General features: G+C 58.3%; 1 protein-coding gene across 1 annotated transcript in view; it reads left to right on the forward strand.

Moving 5' to 3' along the window:
- The window catches only part of CASZ1 (castor zinc finger 1), a 141041-nt gene that overhangs the window by 4383 nt on the left and 117029 nt on the right, over positions 1 to 19629 (forward strand). The window lies entirely within an intron of this gene.

Raw genomic sequence — 19629 nt, forward strand, 5'->3', positions numbered from 1 at the left:
AATACTTGACTCTCCCCCCCCCCCCCCCATGCCATCCTGGTTCTCTTTTACATTATTTTATTTTGGGAAGGGGGTGGAGTGGTTCTTGCTTCTCAGCTCAGAGGAGAGAGGAGCCATTTCTGATCTTTCCCCCTTTGCTATATTTTTAAAATTTGTTTGATTTGGATTGCAAACAGAACAGGCTTACGGGAGAAAAGAGCACTGTGGCTTTAAACTCAGGAGTTTGCATATTCTCCTTGTATCTTTCCCCTTTGCTAATTATTGTGTTGTTTTCAGAGCAAATATGTCATATCCATGGCGACCGGGCAGGTTTATTGTCTTTCTGAAGCAATAGCTCACATAAGTAATTAATGACTTTCTTTTTTTTCCTCTGGCTTAGGTTAAACAGATCATTCAAGGAAAGTCATATCTCTCTCTTCTCCCTTCTCTCTCTCTCTCTCTCTCTCTTTTTTTTTAGCCCAGTGACATAAGAACATGAGTTAGAACAAGAAAATACTTTAACCAAGAAGTCAACAGCTTATTTTCCCCCATTTCTTTTAAAAGCTGAAGTGTCAGCTTTCAGACATATGAGGCTGTCATGCTGGCAGCCGTGAGCAGAGCAATCCACGCCTGGGTTGGAAATCCATTTGAAGGTTGTGCAGCAGGGGAAGTGTTGGCATGGGGGGGGAGTAACCTGCAGGAATTTGCTTTTGAGGTGTGTGGGGGGGGAGAGCACTCCAAAATGAGTATTTCTCCTGTATTTAGCAGAATTTAATTAAATTGTTTACAGGAAAGAATTAATGAGTTGGTAGTAATGTGTCCCCCCCCCCTTTTCTTTTTCCTAGTCTACTTAATTGGAAAGACAAAGTTTTTCTTTTTTGATTCACCTTGAGCTTCAGCTTTCTCCAGCCTTTGTCTTCAAGTGTTTTTTCCTGGAAAAGTACCTTTTGGAATCCCCTCTGGTTAATATTTCCAGAATTATGGCAGAGGTGTTGTTTGTTTTTTTTTCCCCTTAGACCCACAGTTCGAAACTGGCTTCTGCTTCTCAGGAATCGACTATGATGATTGACTAGGACTTGGATTTTTTTCACTTCTTTGGTGGGGGGAGTGGCTTTTTGTGGATGTAAAATCATATAGACGGCCTATCTCTGTCCTGTATCAAGTGACAGTGTTGTGGAAGGTGGAAGAAATGTTTTCCTTTGGAAAAAAAAAAAATCACCATGTATGTCCCACCCTTTTCAAATGGACTTTTTGCTAATGAGAAGTCTTATGATGTCACTGCTTAACTTTTGAAATACGCTGGATGTCCAACCGGATACCCTGCAGCAACTCTCCTGCCCCCTCCTCCCGGACAGATGTGCATTAATTAAGCACACTTATACTGTCCCCCCTCTTGTTGAAATTCCACGTATTGCTGAGGTTCTGTGTGTGTCCTTAAGAAAGGGGAATGAGATAAAGAGAAAAGCATTTCTATTATATTTATACCCGGACACAATTAAAAAGGATCGTCGTCCTCCCTCCCGCCCCCCATTTGAAGCAAGTGAAAAAAGGACCATGAGTCAACTGAATGAATCTTGAGGCTTTTGGCATTAAAAATAAAAATATAAAGCCGAAGAGGATTTCTTTGGTATCTGGTTTCTGAAGAGGAGAAGAGAAGGCCGGGCGAGTCTGGTGCTGAGACTCCAGTGGAGTTGTAATTGAGCCCGTAACCTCTTGATGTCTATATCAGAAAAGCAGACATGAGCACAGGGAACCAGGGAGAGGCAAACAAGCCTTGTAAAGGAGGGAGCTCAGGGGGAGATGCAGAGAGAGAGGGAGAGAGGGAGGGAGGGAGGAGGGAGGGAGGGGGAGGGAGGGGGGAGATTTAATTTATAGACATTTTAAAAACTGTAATTTCATTAGGATCTGTTCTTCCCCTTCTCTGAAGGGCAGCCCGGCAGACCGATAAGGCCGGTCCCCGTGCTGGGACGCGTGGCGTGGCTCGGTGGGCGCGAGCTTGGCACCCTTTGCCGCCCCCACCCCCCCCACCCCGGGCTCCCGCGCTCGCTGCCCGTTTGCTCGTGGCCTCCTGATTTTGGAATCAGACCCCATAGAGCCACGAGTTGAGCCCCGGTTCCCGGCTGCCCGGCCGCCCCCCGCGGGTGCCACACGGTTCCTCGAGCGGCTCCTGCCTGGCCTTTGGCACCCGCGTGGCTTCCGCCTGGCGCTGGGCCGCAGGAAGCCCCCGGGGAGGGGGCGCCCCCGCTCTGCCCCCCTCAAGTTCACCAGTGGAGTTGCTGTGGTGCGGAGGCCACCGAGTGGGTCGGGGGGTGGCGGTCGGGGGGGACCCAAAGCCCGTCATAAATTCTGCAAAAATTAATCAACCGTTTAAGAGCCGCCGGTTAACGAGGTTCTGCAGGCCCGCCGGGCCCCCTGCTCAAAGTCCAGCGGGGTGGGGGGTGGCCTGGAGGGTGGGGAAGACAAGGGGACTTGGGTTTTTTTTTTTTAAATCTGAATAATTGAGAATAACTAGGGAGAAGGAGGAAGAGAGAGGGATTTATTGAATATAAATCCTTAAGTACCCTGGTTCCATATTGTTGGGATTTTTTTTTTTTTTCCTTTTGGTCTGGATTTGTCCTGTGTGTCTTTGGTGGAAAAGACACGTAGAGAAAGAGAGCAAAGGAGGGGGTGGGGAGAGAGGGAAGGATAGAGAAGAGAGAGAGAGAGAGAGAGAGAGAGAGAGACGTGTGGCTCCTTTGGAACTCATTATCATTCTTAATAAGCCTTAAGGAATAAAGAAGAGCGTTGAGTGTAAATGCTGGGTAATCCTAACACTTCTCAAGGTGAGAGGAGTCTTGAGGACACGGAGGAAAGGGGGGCCGGCAGTCCAGGGCTCGGAGGCTCTGCAGGAGGCCTGGGGGCCGGAGCGGGGGGCCCGGAGATGCCCAGCCGGGCGGCGTGTGGGATGGCACTGGGGCTCCCAGGAGAGGGCGACCCGCGGGGGCGCAGGGCAGGGCGAGGGAGGCATCTTCACCGGGCAAGCCCTGCCTCGGTTGGGGTGGGGAGGAGGGGCCACAGGACCTTTGCTCTCTCCTGGGCCCTGTCTGCCCACAGGCTCGGCCCCTGCCCCCGGTCTCGGGTTCCTGCAGGGGGCCTCGTCCTGCTCCTGTGGGCCCCCTGCGTTGTCCGCTCTGCTGAGCGGCAGGGACGGAGCAGCGGCCGGAGCTCAGCTCTGGACACTAGGTGGCTTAGAGGATCTTCGAGGTTTTCCGAGACGAGCAGCTGGCTCCCTCTGCTCCCGCTGGTGGGCTCGCTGTGCCCGTCCTCCGTGGGGCCCGCGGGCCGCCTGGCGGGTGGGTGGCCTCGGCACAGGGGCCCGGCACAGCCCCCGGACCGGTGCTCCCGGAGCAGCTTCGAGGCCAGGCGGGAGGCGGCCGCGGGGGGGCCTCTGCTCCTCCTCTGGAGTTCATGTGCCCCCTCTGAGAATCCTCTTAATAAAGAAAAGTCTCATAAGCATAAATACTGCTTATTCTTTGAGGGGTTTCGCAGATCTTACAGCCCCAGGCACGGAGCCTCCGGGGTCCCTGCTCCGGTGGCCTCCTTCCAGCTCTCCGGGACTGTGGCGGGGTAGGGACGCAAGGAGGCCACTTCAGTTCTCAGGTCCATTCCCACCTGCCTGCTGGGCTCGGGGAGCAGAGCCTGGGCAGCACCGTGAGCAGGGTCCCTTGCAGGTGGGTGGGGCCGACGCTCCGAGAAGCGCACCTACGCAGGTAGCTTCCCCTCTGCGGGACCAAGGCCGCGGCCCCGCCACCCGGATTCCGAGGGTACTTGACGAAGGGTCTCAGCCGAGGACATGTCCAAAGCCTGCGTGATTTTCTCTGGGGCCTGACAATTCAGGTCTGACTTGCCACCGTCAGGGCGTGCGTGTCTTCACCGGAAAGCAGCTTCTGGGGAGCTCGCAGAGGGGGTGCGTGGGCGTCAGCGAGGAGGGCTGGTTGGTGACTGCGCTGGGGTGAAACCCGGGGGCAGAGCAGGACCGGGCGGGTGGATCCTGCTGTCCTGTTGTTTGAAAGCAGTGGTGACCAGATTGCACCCCGCGTGTGCTCGCTGCGCTGCCCCTGGGGGGTCTTGGGGTGGGTGTGCGTGTGCGTGCGGTGAGCACGGGGTGGGGAACCAGCCTGCCAGGCTGGCACCCTTCCCCAGCACTAATTGCTGGCGGAGAACCCGCGGGGCCGTGCCAGCGTCTGCAGCCCGCCCGCCCCCCTCGCCCCCGGGGAGCTCAGCTGTGCAGCTCGCTCTGCGAGGGCCATTTCCGGGCCCACTAGTCCTGGAGGCTCCTTTGGGAGATTCAGGGAAATCTGATCCCGGGGGACCGCGGGCCAAGCCCCGCATCCTCGGCCTGGCACCTGGGGCGGGGGAGACCTGGGTGGTCCCGAGCTCTGCGGAGGTCCACGTGCGGGGGTCGCGGGGGTCGGGGACCTGCTCCCGGGCTGGCTCTGCAGTAAATCACTGCATGCTCTTGGGCGAGTCATTCGACCTCTCCGGGCCTCGGTTTCCTCTCTTATCAAATGGCCTCTGACCCGATTTCCCTGACAGGGTCGCGCTGCTGGTCGGTTGGCCCTGTAGCTCTGAGCGTTCTTTGAAATCGTGAAACGTAATGAGGAATTTATCACGGTCACGTCGTCAAGTGCGGGTGCCCCCGCGTCGATGAGCCCGTTTCATATAATGCGGTATTAGTGACCAGAAAGCCGAGGCCCTGGACGTGGCGTGTGTGGAGCTGGGGTTGCATTTTTGTGTCAGGCTGTGGTTTGCTTCTCATCCTTGGGCGCTTGGGGCTGAAGTGTGTCGGGGGAGATGCTTATCGGGCAGCGTGGGGGGTGCCTCGGAGAGCCGTGTGTGTTACACGTCAAGCATCTGGAACCAGTTAGCTGGGCACCGAACTCCTGTCCTTACAGCAGCTACTTAACTAGCCTATGCCTCAGTCTTCTCATCTGTAAAATGGGGATAACGCTGCCTGCCTTGTGGGTTTGATGTGAAGATCAGATCACCTGGGCTTGGGAAGTGTTTGGAACCGGCCTGGCACCTGTGGGTGCTCCAGACTCACATGGGAGGGAGTGTGGACGCACCTGCTGCCCACCGGGGTGTGCTGTGCTCTCCATCCGGGGCCTGGGATTCCCGAGGGTCCGGGGTGTGATGCTGTTAGTTGGAAACTCTGATTTTGTGTTTTATCTTCCGGGGCTCCCTTGAGGTCTCCTGGTACGTTTGGTGATGCGTCAGAAGACGTCGAGAAGCAAGACCGTGCCCACATTCGGAGTCTGACCCCAAATGGGAGAGGGGCCCTTGGTCTCTCGTCCCCATTGCGGCCGGAGTGGATGTTCCCGGAGCTGGAGGCAGGGAGATTCCTCACGGGAGCTTTATGGGATGAGAGGCAAGGGGGCTGGTGGCCTCTGCTCGTGTTCCCAGGGCCTGCGAGTTCCTGCCGAGGGCCGCCGTGTGGGGGCCCCGCCGTGGCGGAGCTGGTGCGGCCAGCAGAGGCTGGCTGGACCCAATGCGAGCCATGTTTCTCTTGGTTGGGCGGATTCATTTCTCTAATCCTTTGTTCCTGGGTCCATAAAATGGGGTTGGGATTCCATCTGCGGCCCCTGAGTGAAAGCACAGTAGTCATGGCTCCCATTCACGGAGGCTTGATTTTGCGCATCATCCGTGGAAGTCACTTGGCCGGTGAGCAGCACACAGTAGGGGCTGCGGGATGAACGTTCGAGGAGTAGCAGGCTGACCTTGGCCCGGGCCGAGCCGGCCCCTGGAGGGCCTCCTACTAAGTGCTCAGCGAGCTGGCAGGGAAGCGGGCACGGTGGGGACGGAGCCCAGGCCTCCCCCCGCCCTGCCGAGGGTGATCCTGCCCTGGGGAGCGGCCCCGGCCTGGGCGGAGGTGCGAGGGAAGGGCCAGGAGAAGCAGCAGAGGAGGCTCGAGGCAGTGACCTCAGGAGGCAAGGACATGGGGGCTGCGGGGCTGGGGGCACCCGAGGGGCGAGGGGCGCTGATGGAAGGCGAGGTATATGGCTCGCCCCGGCCTCTCCCATTTCACTCTGCTCTGCCAGAACACCCCGGTTCTTGTTTCACTCCCTGGATCTGGGAGCAGGTTAATTTCCATGACGAACTCCAGGCCACGTGCTCAGAGGATTTATCTAATTAAACTGATGCTTTTTCTTTTTTTTTCTAAGAAAGAAGGGAAGGGAGGAAGGGAGAAAAGAAAGAGAGGAAGAGAGGAAGGAAAGAAGGAAGAAGAAATGGAAGGAGAGAAGGAAGAATGGATGGGAAGGAGGGAGGGGCCGAGAGAGGGAGGGAGGATGGAAAGGAAGGAAAGGAAAGAAAGAAAGAAAGATGGGAGGGAGGAAGGCAGGGAGGGAGGCAGAGGAGCTGGAGGCTGAGCAGTGATTTTTGAAAGGCTGGGCCCGCAGGGAGCACAAGCCGGGCAGCTGAGCCGGGCAACATCCCCGCTTCTGTCCTCTGAAGCTCCTACGCTGATGTGCAGCGTCGCTCTTGGGCTGGGAGGGCAGGCGCAGCAGCGGGGCTCAGGATCTGGACCGTCCAGGACCGTGGCCTCTAAGCCCAGTGGCAGTTGAGAGGAACCGAGATGAAAAACTCAGTTCTTCAACGAACCGGCCACATGTCCCGCGCCCCAGAGCCCCCCGGGGTACCGTGGGACAGCGTGGATGGAGGGCGTCTCCAGCTCTGTGGCACCAGGGAGGCAGGTGGGAGAGGGTGGGCGCTTCCTCCCAGAGCCTGGGCTGCGGGGATGCCCGACCCCGAGCCCTGGGGTCACGGATTGTGGGCTCCTGCCTGGGGCCAAGGCCTCCCTGCCGCCGCGGCCGCCTCCTCTTAGGGGCCCCTGCCCTGGGGACGGGGCCACATGGTGCATCTCCAAGTTAGCAGAACCGGGTTGGAATCCTCTTCTCACTCGCTGTCTTCGGGGCCTGGGCAGGGGTCGTAACTGTCTACATGGCCGTGGGCTAACGGGAGGCGGTGTCTGCGCCTGGGGTCTTGGACAGCATGGCCCGAGCTCCCGGGGTGGGCGCAAGCCTTTAGCGTAGTGCTTGGCACACAGTAGACACGTGGAAAATGGGGACCACGGTTTTTATAATAATCATATTATTATGGTTGATATTATTTTAATGTGATTATTGAAGAGCTTTTGTGGCTGCCAAGTTCTTGGGGACATTCCCAGACCAAATGCTAATTTCTCTATGATCAACACTTTCCAGATTTAGGTTAAAGGAGCCCCCCCAACCCCGACCTTCCGGGAGCCTAATTTGGATCCCTTGCCATCTCTCCCCATCCCTCCTTTCTTCTGGCAAGAAGAAGAATTGGAACTGCCCTGGGGTTACTCTTGCAAGCCCTTCTACTTGTGAGAGGCCCTGCTGCTCCCAGCGCGCATGAAGTCGTGCCCATGTGCACATACACACATGCACACACGTGCACACACACGCACTTCTCTACTGGCCAAACTACATTAAAAAAAAAAAAAAAAACAACCAAAACAAAACACAACCAACCCAAAGCATTAAAATAGGGGAGAGCAGATGTGGCCAGGCGGGGCTAGCGGATTGTTTGGGGCCGGGGTGGGGGCGGCGGCCCCTGGCAGGGACGTGTGTGTTTATTCCTGGACACTGCCCAGTGCTCTGTGTGCTAATGTGGAGCTGTAAAGTCCCCTGCATTGTGCAGGCTCCTCTCCCCGTGAAAAGGCAATTGAGTCAGTGAGTTCTGAATGGATTGGAGCTGACAGTAAATGAGAATTTGGCAGTGGGTAGGAAACAAGCTCCCCTCCCCGCCCCCCACCCCAACACACACTCACTCATCCCTCCCTAAACTTCCAGAGCCTGTTGGGTTTTTAGAGGGGTTTTGAAGAAAAAAAAAACACCAAGAGTGACGATTCCTTTTTGTACAGGTCAACGTTACCAGCAGGGGGGCGGCCCCCGCCTGCCCCCTTCCCCAGGGATGCCCTAACCCTGTCCCGTCCCCGCGGTGGCTCCACCAGCGATCCCGAACGAGTTAACGGCTGAATCAACGCTAGACTCAGCTGTACGTTTTACTCTGGGTTCCTGAATGAAGCGATGTGCTGTGCTCAGCACGATTGGAGACTGTCTGCCCCGGGTGGCCCACCGGCCGCCACCCTGCTGGGCTCCGCCAGCTTCCATGGGACCTGCTGCTGGCAGCGGGGCAACCCCGTCTGGCGGTCCCCACATCCAGCCTCCCATTAGAGACCTCTTTTAATTTCAAAAGAAGGGGTGGCTCATCTTGAGCTGTACGGTCCCTGGTTTGCAAAGAAGGCTCAGGGTTTTGAGGGTTTGTACACGCCGTGCCCCACGCCCCGTATTCCCCTCCCCACCGTGCCCTCACTAGCAGATTGGTCAACAGACATCCTGGCCCCTGAAAGGTCCCATGTCCCTAGTCCTGCCCACTCGATCATTCCCAAGAGAGCCAGGCAGGGACCTGCCTTGCAGGTGCCTCCTTACAGGTGCTCCTCCCGGGCCCCCCCCGCATGTTTGTGAAATGGCAGCTCTGAGCTTACCCATCCTCTCAGGGGAGCTGCGGAGTCCCTCTTCTTCCTCAGGAGCAAGAGGCAAAGGAGCACCACTCACTGTGGCAGGGTGACAGCCTGCTGGTGGCGGGGGGCTGTGTCCCCAGTGCCCGGGGAAGCCTCTCGGGAGTCCCTTTTTGGACAAGACCCAGTAGAGTGTGGTTGTTTTTGCTGCTGTACTGGGAGAAGCTCCCCCACCCCGTGCAGAGGCACCGTAGAATGTTCTAGAATAATGGAGTGCACAAGTCCCAATCCCTGCTTCCTCATTTGTTAGTACTGTGACTTTGGGCCCATCCCTAACCCTCGTGAGCCTCTGTTTTTTCACTTGCAAAGGGAGAATGATGCTAGTGCCCTAAGCCCGGGGTGGCTGTTGGCATTAAAGGAAATAACGCAGCCAAGGCGCTTGGCATGAGGCCTGGCACCTGGGAGCGAGGGGCAGCGACCGTCGTGACCTTATTGTTCCTCCTCCTTGCTCCCGGCTGGAAGGAAGGGGTGAGGCAGGAAGGCGGAGGGCTCCGGAGGGCTCAGGCCTGTCCGCCCCGAGATGTCCCCAGATGCCACCTGCCAGACCGGCAGGGTGAATGTGAGGTGCCTGGACATGTGGGCCTGGTGTGGGGCCTGGAGGGAGCAGGGGAGGGCCACCCCACCCATGGGGGCTTCCTGGACCCACACCCAGCTGGCGGCCTGGCTGAGGCCTGGGACCTGTACGCAGCTGGTGGCTCGGCTGAGGCCTGCGGACCCGCACTCAGGTGGTGGCCTGGGTGAGGCCATGGGACCCGCACCCAGCTGGCGGCTTACCTGAGGCCTTGGGACCCGCACCCAGCTGGCGGCCCAGGTGAGGCCTGGGGACCCACACCCAGGGGGCAACCCGCCTGAGGCCTGGGGACCTGCACCCAGGGGGCGACCCGCCTGAGGCCTGGGGACCCGCACCCAGCTGGTGGCCCGGCTGAGGCCTGGGGACCTGCACCCAGCTGGTGGCCCGCTGAAGCCTGGGACCCGCACCCAGCTGGTGGCCTGCCTGAGGCCTGGAGACCCGCACCCAGGTGACGGCCTGGCTGAGGTCTGGGACCTGCACCCAGGGGGCGGCCCGGAGGGGCTCACCTGGGTCTGGCCCGCAGGAGGAGGTCAGAGCAGGGCCTGTCCTGTCACCCCGAGTGCCCCTCCGAGCCCTCCAGGTGAGTCGGTGGAGACGGCGGCGGCTGGGGGTGGCGGGGGGTGGCGGAGCCAGGAAGGGGACGAAGGAAGGAGAGGATGCGGGGAATCCTCTTGCTTTTATCCCCACAGGGCGGCCAGCAAGCTGAGGCGCTCGTACCTGTTCAGTTTCTTTCTATCCTTTTTAAATATTTTATTCATTTATTCATGAGAGACACAGAGACACAGGCAAATGGGGAAGCAGGCTCTGAGCGGGAGCCCGATGCGGGACTCGATCCCAGGACCCCGGGGTCAGGCCCTGAGCCACTAGGGGCCCCACCTCTTCAGTTTCTTAAAAGGGGAAGGACAGAGATATTCCCGCGCGCCTGCTGGGTGTCAGATGCTGGGCTGTGACCTTCTGAGGGACTGAAGAACACGAGGCAGGTCGGGGTCGGCCCCTGTTGCGCCAGTCAGGACATAAGGCCCAGAGAGGCCAAGGAACGTCCCGAGTTCACCCGGCGGCTAAGGGGGAGCCTGCGTCTGGCGCTTGAGCCCCTGCACACGCTGGGAAAGCACAACCGTGTTTTAAGTAGCTTTTGAGAATAAATAAAGGGAAAACGTTCAGCCGTAACCTAACCATTGTGGTATCACCTCCCAGGACCGCGTGTGTTCCGGTGTCTTTCTCGCCCCTTTGGTGACTGCGTGCGTTTGCATAATAGACATTTTACGTGATTATAGTAATAAGAGAATATGGTTTTAGTTGAGAAGCGAGAGGGTCTCCTGAGCTGGGGCCGCTGCGGGGTGATTGGTTCTCAGCAAAATGGAAACCTGGCTTTGGCCCCGAGCCATCTCTTCCGCAGCGACGTTCCTAAAGTTGGGTCGGAAAAAGCCAACCGGGCGCGCGGAGGGGCGCAGAGGACCCTCGCGTTCCCCTCGGGTTGCTCGCGCGGTTAAGTGGTACCATTTTCCTTTTAACTCACTTCCTTCTTGCTCTTGACAAATGGGAATATTTGTACCATTTTCCCGAATGACCTCCTCTCCTTGGGGTAATGAGAAAATGAAAGTCTCTGCTAAGTGCTTTGAGATATTCAGATATAAAAACGGAGAGCGCAGTGTTGTCATGGGCCCTTTGCTGCCAGGGCGCTTTAGAAAGAGGAAGTACGGCTCGTGGGGGTGAAGGTCAGCGTGAGGATGAAGGCCACTGGCGGAACCAGCGTGCCCGGGCGGGCAGCGGGGCGCGCGGGGTGGCCGGAGCCTCTGCCCGCCCTCTGGGCCCACCCTCCGAGGCCCGGGGACCCCGACACCGCGGGGCGGTGCGTGTGGCCGAGGTTCCAGTGCCTGGCGCGGCCCCGCGGCCCTGTCCCCTCCGGGCTTCGTCACGTCCGCCCAGGAGTAACAGGGCGGAAGAAATACCGGGTCACCTATACGAGTAATAATGTTGAAGCTGATTTCGAAACGTGCAAAAATGTTTATTACGCGAGGGGTGGGGGGGAGAACCAAACACCCAAGGCCGCGAGCGGGCGCCACGAGAGAAAGTGTATGGGGGGGAAATTCACAAATGCGTCCGGACAAAGCCTGCAAGGTAATCCTCCAAAATGAAAATTACAGCATGAGCGGTGGGACCACGGTGATTTGTTTTTTATTTCACAACATTTTCTTTAAATTCCCCCCTATGATTAAAAACCAACAAAGCCAACGTGGCGGCGCGGCAGGGAGCCTGGGGAGGGGGCGGGGGCGGGGCAGCGCCGGGCGGGAGGGCGCCTGCACCCACGGCCCCCGCAGGGTGCTGAGCTCACCGGCTGTGCCAGCCGCAGAGACCTATGAGATCTCCGGGAGCCGAGGCGTATCAGTGACTCAGACCTCCGTGGTATGCTCCTCAACAATAGCTTTTGTCCTTTGCCCAAAACCCTAGGCCAGTGTGTTAAAAAAAAAATTATAAAATTATGAGATAGTTTGTACTTTCCTTATACCAGCCTGTGCCAGCTTCGGGTGCTTTATTTATTCAAGGTGGGGAGGCAGGGAAGGCGGGGTGGGGGTGAGGGGCAGACAGAGAGGAAAAGAAAAACAAGGTAGAACTCGGACAAGGCCCAAGAAACGTTTGAGCCTCAACCAACAAACTTTCTTTTGTTTCCCCCGTGGGGAGGGAAAAGAAAATGAGGCAGGGAAAAACGCAGAGGGCCGGTTTGAACCAAAGAAAACGCCTCGTGTTTGGTGCACGGGGTCGTTCCTTGCAGTGGGTTTTGCCTCTTGCTTGTTGAATAAGAAAGCTGCTTCTGGAAGCTCATCTGGGGCCGGGCCGCGGGAGGGTCTGGGCAGAGAGGGCTGGAGCGGGGGCAGCCAGGCTGGGCCACGGGGGCCTGGAGGTTTCCTTGGCTGCTGCGGCCAGTCACGCCCGTGGCCCTCGCCCCCCTCTGCTTGGGTTTAAGTAAGATTCCGACCCCTGGCGTCCCGGGGGCAGCCCAGTGCTGGGGACTCCGAGTTCCCCGCCGTCGGAGCCTGTCTCGGACCCGCTGGGCCAGGACGTGCCTCCCCGCGTCCAGCAGGAGTGAGATTCGGGAAGAACGACCTTGCGCGGGGTTAGGGTGGGAAGTGGGGTGTGTGTGCGGTCGTGTAGGTGACACGGCGTGTGACTGCCTGCGGGGCCGCGGGCGTGAGACGGAGCGTGAGAGGCCGCGAGTGTGCGCGTGCGTCCCCGGAGCGCTCTTCCCCGGGGTACTTGGGCCCAGCGCCGACCTGTCTCTCCCAGCGCCCCGGCCTGCCCGCCCCACGCCTGCCCGGGCCGTCCCCTGGCGCACCTGTCGGGCAGCCTGGACCCCGGCCGTTGGCGATTCTTTCGTCACGGTTAGTTCAGAGGATTCTGGGGAACGAGGCGGGGTCTCGGCAGTGGTTTGACCCGTAGGGAAAGGCATCCTGTGGGTGACGGGCCGAGACGCGGCGCTGTGGGTGGCCTGGCCCGGGGCTCGGAGGCCCTGTCCAGGCCCTGCTGCGGTTTCAGCCCCGCATCCCCTGTCTCAGCGTATCCACGGGGTCCCCCTTACCCACAGGGTCCCCCTTACCCATGGAGGTCCCCCTTACCCACGGGATACCCCCTTACCCATAGGGTCCCCCCTTATCCATAGGGTCTCATCTTATCCACGGGGTCCCACCTTATCCATGGGGTCCCCCTTATCCACGGGGGTACCCCATTACCCATAGGGTCCCATCTTATCCAGGGGGTTCCCACCTTATCCACAGGGTCCCCCCTTATCCACAGGGATCCTACCTTATCCACGGGGTCCCCCTTATCCATGGGGTCCCCTCATCCCTGGGGTCCCCCTTATCCAGGGGCTCCCCCTTATCCACAGGGTCCCCCTTATCCACGGCCCCCCCCCCTTATCCAGGCCGCCTCGGGAACAGACTGGCTGTTGAGCTTCCGTGGCCCTGTGGGCTGTAAGGGGCCGCCTTGGTCTTGGGGTCCCGGCGATCCCTCCCGAGAGGAAGGCAGGGTGGGGACCATCGTGCCTGTTGTATAGGTGAAGACCCTGAGGCCCGGAGAGGAGGGCACCGTGTCATGGTCACGCGGCCGTCGGGCAGACCTGGAAACAGGACAGAGTCGGGGGCCGCCCGGAAATGGGGTCACCGCCGCCAGCGGCTCGGGTCGAGGCGAGGGATTCTGGGTTCTTCCTCCTCCGGGAAACACGGGGAGCCTCCCGGAGCATCGCGCGCCGTGAGGCCGGTGGGAGCGGCCGGTGTGGTTTCAGGGCCTGTCGAGCTGAGGGGGGCGCTGGCTGGAGGGCCCGGCCCCGTGGGCGCTCCCCCGGCCCGGCCTTGCTGCCCCAGCGGCTCCTGGCTGAGCTTCCTGGCCCTGTCCTGCGCGGGCCCCCGCACCTGCTGGTCCACAGCCCGGGCCCCCTGCACCCCACAGCCTTTGGCGTGACCTCGCGGAGCCCTGGGAGGCCTAGATGCGAGGGCAGGACGGCGGGGGAGAAGCGTCCCCTCTGCGACAGGCAGCTGTGGTGGCGGGGCAGGCGCCGTGCCCGGGTGAGCGCCATCTGGGCAGGAGGCCTGGCTCCAGCTGTGGGGGCTCCGGAAGGGCACAGCCCGGGAGGAATGGTTTTGAAGCCACTACTATGGAGATTAAGGGGATGAGAATGTAAATCTCAAGTAAAAAGGTAATTGAATGTAATAGCAAACACTGCTCGCTCTATGTTAATTTTAGCTCTTCCCCTGGATACAAGGCGCTGTATTAGTGTTTTATTACCATTTTGTTTGCACTAATAAAATAGTAAAATTTATTTCAAGGAAGTTGAAGGATGGTTTTACAATGCAAATTTGAAGAAATTGGACTTTTCATTTATGCCTCTGCTATTTTAAACCCTGACGGGTGTAAATTAGCTACAGGGACCGAGCAGACCCCACTGATGGGGGCTTGGGAGGCGAGAGCCCTGGCACAGGTTCCAGACTAGCTCAGAGCAGGGAGCAGAGAGTGCTCCCCAGGAGGCTGGAGGGGCACAGGGGTCGGATTGGGAGGGCCGGGGCAGTGGGTGAGGGCTCGCCAGGCCCGGATGCCTGGTGGTAGGCAAGCATGTCACCCGCTGAACATGCAGGGAGACACACGTGACCACAGACCTCAGGCCTACATCTTTGCTCTCCGCCCTTTGGCCTCCTTCCTGTCTTGACATTGAGCCCCGATTAACCAGGTGACTCCTTGAGGGGAACTGCTAGGAAGGATGGGTAGACCAGATGTCCAGTCCTTTTTTTAAAAAAAAAAAATAGGGCTGAAAATTGAGGGGAGCCTTAGGAGCGTGGAGGAAAGACCCTGAGCCTAAAAGGAGCTGAAGAAAATTCGGATCCTGGCAGGTATCAGCCCAGCACAGGTTCCGAGGCATGTTCCGAACCTTGTCAGCTCTTCCCTCTGACCGATGCATGCTTACGAGTTGGGGAGCAGAGCGTTTTTCAGTAAGCCAGCATCCCTTCCAGTTGGGCCTGGTGGTCCCAGGTGTGGTTGTATCTATGTGCAAAAAGCCCGGAGAACTGAATTTATTTAAAAAAAAAAAAAAAAAAAAAGGAAAGAAATCCAGTTGTCTGAGTTTTAGGGAACCTGATGATGGCATAGGAAGGTGGAGAAGGGAAGGAAATAGATCGGAGAGTTTCATTTTGAGTTTTGGGTGAAGAATTCAGGTTGGTTCTTGTTTTATCCAAACCGGTTTGTTTATCTCTGAGAAATTATCAGCAGCAGTGGCCCGAAGCGATGCATTGGGGGACCAGCTTCCAAAGGGTAGGGACCCGAACAAGTGTACCGATGTCTGGCGAGGTCTGTGACATGTGTTGCCCAGGGTTCTTTGGCCGCCTGCCTGACGTGGGGGAAACAATGAGCTGGTGACACCGGTTTCCAGCCCCAACCCTAGGTCTGGTGGGGGTTTTGTCAGTGTGTTCTGTCTCCCTCGTTCGGAGTGGTGTGTGTGTGTGTGTGTGTGTGTGAGAGAGAGAGAGTGTGTGTGTGTAGTGCAAAGATTCGAAGTGTTGATACTGGCAAGACCGGAGCTGAGAAACGAGCAGAACGGTGGCAGAAGGCAGTGGAAGATCCCTCGGCTGCAGACAGCGTGAGCTCTGGGTGTCAGCACTCTGTGGGTTGCAGGAAATTTGGCACCGGAGCAGAGGAGGGTGGGCACAAGCTCCTGGCCTCTGCTGATGGCTTCTGAGGCCTATGGGGTCCCGTTTGGAGCCGACTGGGTGCTGGGAAATCTCCAAGGGTCACCGGCGTCCAGCAGCAGAGCCAGCACCCCACATGGTTATTGTCAACGCTGGAAGGTTCTGCATCGGGGCCTCTTGACTTCCTTTCGGATCAAGGGGATTTCTTGGGATCTTGGGGTTCGCGCGGAAGGCAAGGGACTGCAGGCCCAGCCCCCTAACAGGTCAGGAAACTCTCTGTCCACTGCTGGCTACACAGAAGGCCCCGGTGGCTGACGGGACAGGCAGGGAGGACCGGAGCTGGTGGCGGTGGCCGGGCGAGGACGGCTTTGAGAGGGTTGCTGGAGGAAACCAGAGACGGGGGCATTTAGAAGTGGGGTGACTTTTGGAGTAGTTTCCGATTCTCAGAGCGGCGAGATGCACCGCGGCGTACCCGAGGATGTAGAGGGCGCGTGGGGCAGGGGCTCACTCGGTGCATTGCAATCCCAAACTGTAATTACATCAAGGAGCAGACGGAAATGGGAAAAGAGGATTAGTGGTGTGGCCCGCTTGGGCCTAGAGGTGGAGGTGGCCCCAGGAGAACCTCTCGGGCTCCACCTCCGTGCCAGAGTCGGAGCCAAGGTGCTTTTCCCCCTGACGCCCGGGAACAGCAGGACCCTGGGCCCTCTCCTCTGCAGGTCTAGGCTAACGGTCTCCCCTGCGCGGCCCTGGAGGGGCCTGCCCACCCTCCCTGCTCCTCACGACGGCTTGCTTTCACGTCGGCTCCAGCCTGGAATAGAAGGAGGCTCCACTTGGGTTGATTTGACTTTCTCTTCGGCATGAGGTAACTCGTGCATGTCGGGGAGAGGGTGACCCTGGAGGACACCTCGGGTTGCTCTCGTAGGTGGCCTGGGGAGCCAGCGCCCTGTCCGTGGCTTCGTCCTGTTTGGCTGGTCCACAGCACCTCCCCAGTTGCCCTTTTCATCTGGAGAAAAGGTGGCCAGAACTTCGAGGCCTTTGGCCCACATGCTGTGACCCTTCCTGTCATCCTGCTCAGCCCCCTGGGGTGTGACCGTGGCATCCCCAAGTATTCCAAACCCCCGGCTCACCTTTCTCTTCTCCCTGCCCCCCTTCCCTGCACCTGTCAGCTGTTTCATTGACTGTCTGGCTTGGCTGCCACCCATCCTACCTCCCAGGCCAGCTCCTCCCCTGCCCCCCTCCCCCCAGGCCCACACTCCCTCCCTTCCTGTCTCTGCCCACGTCTGTCTCTACCTGCCCGTCGCCGGCACACCTGAGGATCCGAGGCTGCCTAACGGAGTGCGGGGATGGTTCAGGGTGTTTACCAGACAGCAGGGATAAGGTATTAAATCCTGTTGCTGTCTTCCCAGGGCCAGGTTCCTCAGATGGTTTTCCAAATTCCTAATCTCGGTGCCCACATCCCTGCCCAGCCCATGTTTGATGGGAGCTTTCCTTTCCGATTGAAGCTGAACCGAGCAGGATCTGTCGTGAGGCTGGGTCTGGCTTCCCACCGGTGCACGATGACATGGAGGGCCAGCCCCTTCCTCTCTGGTTCTTCCTTCCTCTCCTCCTTCCTTTCTTCGGGAATCTTAGGGAGTGGGGGCCAGGATTCTGCTGCCAGGTGTTCTAGAGCTTTCTTGAGTGCGCCTTTCCCCACCAGTCTTGTCTTGAGGCCACCTGCCATACCGTAGGGGAGGGGATCCCGGAGTGGGCTTCGCGTCGGGTGCAAGGGGGACCCCAGCTTGCGGATGGTCTGAGATGGGAATGAGCAGGTGAATGGCAGCCTCTCCCGAGGACATCGTTATGGTTCCTCCCGCTCAAAAATAAAATGGCCAGTGCGGAGTTGAGCTCCTGATGCCGAATACCCCGGCTTGCCCCACGAGAGTCCGCAGGCAAACCCGTTCCCCCGGGGTGTCTGTGCAGCGCTTGGAGACGCAGGACTAGGGAGGAGGTGTGCGCTTGTTAAGCTGGCCTGGGCGCTGGGATGAGTGACAGGAGGGCCCAGAGTCTCCGCCGTGACCTGGGACACTCAACCGCCCCCGATGTTCGCTTTCTGATATGGGGCAGAGGCAGTTTCTCTGGGATGTCCGGGGCTCATCTACCTTTCCTGGGAACTCTGTCCCCATCCTCAGGCTTCTCTTTCACAAACTAGGCTAAAGGGGCAGGTTAACTTACTTTCCCCATCCACCACCACCCCCCAGGCTGGGAACTTTCTAGAAAGGGAGGAGCAAGGCTCTACACCAGCCTTGTAAAGCTTCACCGCTGGTGGCAGCCTGGATCTACCCTCCGGGGTCGGGGGGTGGGGCCTGGGACACATGGATGTGTCCCTTCTCTGAGCTGCTGTATGACTTAGAGCCTGTGTGACTTCCCTGGCTACGGGTTCTCTCCTCTTCCTCCTGGGCACCCCTTCTCCTTCCTCCCCAGTGGGACAATCGCTTGGGTTTCCCTGGCCCTCCAGGTGATCTAGCGTCGTGGATCCTGCTGGTGTGCCACATCTGCGCCCTCTCCCTGTTGCCTGGACACTCGCGGCAGGGTGCTGGGCTCCCTGTCTCCCTTCCTGAGCTCAGGGCACCCGCAGGAGCGGGGGGGGGGGGGATCTGTGGGACTCAGCTGAGAGGGCTTTACAGGGTCAGGGCCAGGGTCCTCGGCCACGACACTCACCACCGAGCTGCTTCTGGGATCCTACAAGCTGGGGCTCCTAATTTTATGTTGGGGTATTCTTTTTCTAGTACGTGTTGGGCAAGAATTAAGAAGTGGCATAGACAAAAAAAAAAAAAAAAGAAGAGGGCCGGGAAGTTCTAGAAGGTGACAGTTGGGAGGAGGAGGAGAAGGAGGAGGAGGAGGGAAGAGGTGAAATTAATTCATTAGAAAAACTTGTTTACTGGCTTTGCTTAGGCGCCTCCATTTTAAAAGTCTACGTTTACAATAAGTCGCTAATTAAAATACAAAATGAAGCAACAGCTATGTTTTTTTTTCCCTTACACTTTAATTGCATGATTTTTTGTGATGTAATTTCTGGAAACACCCAGTGTACCTCACAGGGCTGATTGTTTGATAAACTAGAAGCACCTGAAACCAACCCAAAAAATAAATATATAAATCCAGGGGAAACTTAAGGTAGATTGGCAATGACAGAGAAAGGCAGACAGTAGGGAACCAGAAATCCATAATGTTAAGAAAAGATAAATTAAAAAGGCCCTAAAAAGTAGGGATCTTTATCCTGTTTGCCCCCAAAGGAGAACCCGTGTGCGCATCTCGGGGTAGGGGGGAGCTGAAATGGAAAGCAGACCAAGTGGGGTAATCGCTCCCTATCCCCCCCTCCAGTTGGTGCTATGGGGGAAAAAAGGGCAAAAGACGACTTGGGATATTCCCTGGTTCCATTTCTGGCCGGGCTCAGTACTTGCTGGGGCTGCTTCCTGAATCGCAGACCTTCCAGGAGGATTTCCTTCATGCCCTCTTGTCCTGAGCCTGGATGAAGCCCCAAGGGGGAGCAAATGGGGGCGATGACCGTCCCTCCAAGCCTCTCCCGGCCACGGAGGGAAGATGGCACGGCCCAGGCTCAGGCCGGTGCAGAGCTCCCGGCTCCCCCGGGTGCTGGGAACGGGAGGCCTGGTGAGAGTGGCGCGTGTGCTGCTTTGCAGGCGGCCCGTGGCCCTCTTTATGGTGCAGACCTGGGCGGTGATTGCAAAACTGCTGAGAAACCTGTCAGGAGCAGCCCGCGGGGTGGGGCCGGGAGGAAACCCGGCTGCTGCAGAATCCCAGGCCCCGCATGGTCTGCGGCCCGGCCTCCGGGTGCTGTCGGGCCTCGGGGGCCCGTGCCTGTACTGGTGTCTCCTCCAGCGGCGACTTGGAGGCCAGGTGGCCCGGCGCCCCAGAAATCCCTCTGTGCGCTCCCCACCCGGGGAGGAAGGGTTTGCCTCTTTTTAGGGCCTTTTAAATTATTTAGTTTTAGAGCCTTTAAAAAAAACACACACATCTTTCTCCCCGATTAGGACCGATGCCTATGGCTCATTAGGAAATGCAAAGAAAGCGTGAAGAAAAGAAATAAAAAATCTGCAGCGCGGTGGATAAAGGCCCCGGGCCAGCGGGCGGCCTCACTTGCGGAGCCTCAGTCTCCTGGTCTGTAAAGTGGGCTAGTGACCGTGTGCACCTTGGAAGGCGGGCAGGCTGCGCGGGTCGCTGTAAAGTGCTGAGCGCCGGGCCGGGGCGCGGCCATTTCCGACATCGTGGTTCCCGGCGGTGATGCCCCTGCTTTCAGACACAAGCTTCCGGATGCTTCCGTCCTCTGATGACAC

The sequence above is a fragment of the Canis aureus genome, chromosome 5 (assembly GCF_053574225.1).
Source record: "Canis aureus isolate CA01 chromosome 5, VMU_Caureus_v.1.0, whole genome shotgun sequence".
NCBI classification, from domain to species: Eukaryota; Metazoa; Chordata; class Mammalia; order Carnivora; family Canidae; genus Canis; species Canis aureus.